At 41.2% G+C, this 3,520-nt stretch overlaps 1 protein-coding gene across 3 annotated transcripts in view; it reads left to right on the top strand.

Annotated features, from left to right (window-relative positions):
• The window catches only part of CPNE4 (copine IV), an 853,737-nt gene that overhangs the window by 193,330 nt on the left and 656,887 nt on the right, over positions 1–3,520 (top strand). Inside the window, exon 1 of one of the 3 annotated variants that reach the window (XM_006840025.1) lies at positions 2,876–2,912. The exons of the other annotated variants lie outside the window; for them this stretch is intronic. The gene's annotated coding sequence lies outside the window, so the exon portion shown is untranslated. Of the gene's footprint in view, positions 1–2,875; positions 2,913–3,520 lie in introns of those variants that run through there. 3 annotated transcript variants of the gene reach the window in all.

Here is a 3,520-nt window from a genome sequence, read left to right as displayed (position 1 = left end):
AAAAGGGAAAAAAACAGCAATGAAGTTGTGAACTAAGTCCAAACACATTCAATAGACTCCTGTTAACCTGGATTTAGACCTGGTTAACCAGCAGTATGACAAGACCTGGGGACTCCTGGGCCTAGGGCAGGGACATGGCCCCAGAGGACTAGAACAGAGTGTGAAGCATCCAGCTGAAATAAAGACGGGGGATGTACAAGAATACCCACACTTGTAGATAGTACCCATTTTACCTGGCATCAATGGCTGGATGATCAGAACATGACTAGAGGAAGAAAGAAGAGGGAAGCAAAAAAAAAAAAAAGAGTAACCCACTATAAGTGGATGATCTTGGCCTATGCTTGTGGATGCAGTATGATAAAGGAGCAGATGAATCTCTACAGTGAGGATCATTTCCACCCCCTTGGTACACAGGGTTGACAGGGGGAACTTAGACACTGGCTACCCAAAATGGGTGGACTACAAAGGCAAAAAGTGAATGGCTTACAAGCTTTCAATAAGGAACCTAGCTCCAGCAGATACAGGGAAAGGTAGATCCTCCATTGAATTGTTTCCAAGCTGTCTGGATGGGTTTAATAAAAGGTGAAGGGGTAAGGACTCTTGTGGTTCAATAGGGAATGATTGTTATCAGGTCTGATAGTGAGTGTTGGAAAGGTAAATGTAAATGTTTGGTAACAAAAAGAAGGGAGTGGCTGATTTTGCAGTCCAGGAGGGGAGATCCCTGGAACCATCAAGGGAGAAAAGCGAAGTGCTAGACAGTGTCCAGACACTAGGGTTAGAGGCAGAGGTAATGACATGGACAGAAGGAGTAACTGGGGACTCTGGACTCAGCGAGGGAGAGGGGTTGTATGTTGGTGACTGGCAGACAGGCATGTGGGGTGTACCCTTCGGATGTTAGATGATGCATGCAGGGAATTGTGATTATTGCAATGAAACAACGTATGATAGGATGAATGTAAAGATAATGTTCTAACATATAATTCACAACAAAAACTTAAAAAATATATTTCTATTTATTTTAGCTCTTTAAAAAAACCAAAAACACTCAGGCATGTATAATAAATTTAAACCACCAAAAGGGAATATTCTGCAAACCTGACTCCCGGCCGCCAGCTCCCAGTCCCCCTAATTCCATGAATTTAGAGTCCTTCTCTCCATGTCCCTATCTCTGCCTCCATCTCTGGTGTTGCTGTTTCTCTAGATAGGGTCCTGCATTCCATTTGGAGCACATCTTTCTTAATTTTAAACCATTCAGTGTTCCCATGTTCTGTTTGAACAACTGCCTCTTGGTCCATATGTAGTTTTCTCATGAGCACAATTAAGTGTTCTGGAATACTCATACTTTGCAATGTTGTCCATAGCTTGTCATGATCCACACAATTGAAAGCCTGTGCATAGTCAATAAAGCACAGGCAAACATCTTTCTGATATTCTCTGCTTTCAAGCCAAGACCTATCAGGCGTCAGCAATGATACCCCTTGTTCCGCGTCCTCTTCTGAATCCGGCTTGAATCTGGAAGTTCTCTGTCAACGTATGGTTGTAGCCATTTCTGTATTACCTTGAGTCGATAGCAAAGATTTTTGTCTGATGATTTGTGCATTCCATTGGGTCACCGCTCTTTGCAGTGGGCACAGGTACAGATCTTTTCCAATCAGTTGACCAGATAGTTGTCATCCAATTTTTTTGGCAAAGATGAGTGAGTGTTTTCAATGCCACCTCAGTTTGTTGAAAGACTTCAATTTGTATTCCTTCAATTCCTAGTGCCTTGTTCTTTGCCAGTTTCTTCAATGCACCTTGGACTTCTTCTTTCAATATCATTAGCTCTTATAATATGCTACCTTTTGAAATGGTTGAACATCAACCATTTCCTTTGGTACAGTGAATATCATATGCATGTAAAATTTTGCTGAAGATAAGTAAAAAATGGTTGGAGCAGTACGTTGACAGGTAGTTGCCAGAAAGTCAAGCTGGATTCAGAAGAGAACATGGAACAAGGGATATTGTTTCTAACATCAGATGGGCCTTGGCTGAAAGCAGAGGATAGCAAAATGATGTTTACTTGTGCTTAATTGACCTTGAAAAGGCCTTTAACTGTGTGGATCATAACAAACTATGGATAACATTGTGAAGAATGGGAAGTCCAGAACATTTCATTGTACTCCTGAGGGACCTGTAGCTCAACCTAAGAGACAGTTGTGAGAACAAACAAGTGGATGCTGAATGGTTTTAAACCAGGGCAGGTGCACTCCAGGGTTGTATACTTTCACCATACTTATTCAGTCTGTATGCTCAACAAATTATCATTGACACTGGATTATGTAAAGAAGAACGTGGCATCAGGATTAGAGGCAAACCACTACATGGTATTTTCAGTAACCTCATATGCATGTGAAAGCTGGACAGTAAATAAGGAAGACCGTAGAAGAATTGATGCTTTTGAGTTATGGTGTTGGGTGAGAATATTCAAAGTACCACGGGCTGCCAAAAGAACCAACAGATCCATGTTGGAAGAAGTGCAGCTAGAGTGCTCCTTGGAGGCCAGGATGGCCAAAGTTCGTCTCTCATACTTCAGACATATTGTCAAGAGGGACCAGTTGCTGGAAAAGGATATCATGTTTGGTAAGGTGGAGGGCCAGAGAAAAAGAGGAAGACCCCCAATGAGATGGATTGGCCAAGTGGCATCTTTGATGAACTCAAGCGTGGCAAATATAGGTTCTTCCAGGATCGGGCAGTGTTTCGTTCTGTTGTGCATAATGTCTCTATGAGTTGATACTGACTTGATGGCACCTAACAACAACAACATGCAGATGATGGGGTCCTGATATGTCACTGTAGGAAAAGCACTGGAATGCTAACCACAAGGTCGGTGGTTGAACCCGCCACTTCTCAGAACCCTATACAGGGTCACTATGAGTCAGAACTGACTGGATGGCACTTAGCAATAACAAAAGCATGCAGATTATACAGCCTTGCTTGCTGAAAGTGACAAGGACTTAAAACAATTACTGATGAAAATCAAGAGTAAAGCCTTTAGTGTGGATTCTACCTCAATGTAAAGAAAACAGAAATCCTCACAATCTAAACAATAAATAATTTATACTTATACCATGATAAATGGAAAAAAGTTTGAAGTTATCAAAGACTTCATTTTCCTTGGATCCACAATCAACCCTCATGGAAGCAACAGTTAAGAAATCAAATGACATATTGCATTTAAGGCAAATCTGTTACAAAAGACCTCTTTAAAGTATTAAAGAACAAAGATGTCACGTTGGGAACAAAGATGTCAAGGTGCTCCTGACCAAGCCATGGTATTTACAGTTACCTCATATGCATGTGAAAGTTGGCCGATGAATAAGGAAGACCATAGAAGAATCAATGCATTTGAACTGTGTTGTTGATGAAGAATATTGAATGTACCATGGACTACTAGAAGAATAAACAAATTTGTTTTGGAAGAAGTAGAGCCAAAATGCTCCTTAGAAGTGAGGATGCTGAGACTTTATCTCTCAGACTTTGG

The sequence above is a fragment of the Chrysochloris asiatica genome, unplaced genomic scaffold, assembly GCF_000296735.1.
Source record: "Chrysochloris asiatica unplaced genomic scaffold, ChrAsi1.0 scaffold00028, whole genome shotgun sequence".
NCBI lineage: Eukaryota > Metazoa > Chordata > Mammalia > Afrosoricida > Chrysochloridae > Chrysochloris > Chrysochloris asiatica.
The sequence above is the reverse complement of the archived record's forward strand: the minus strand, read 5'-3'. Positions and strand labels throughout refer to the sequence as shown.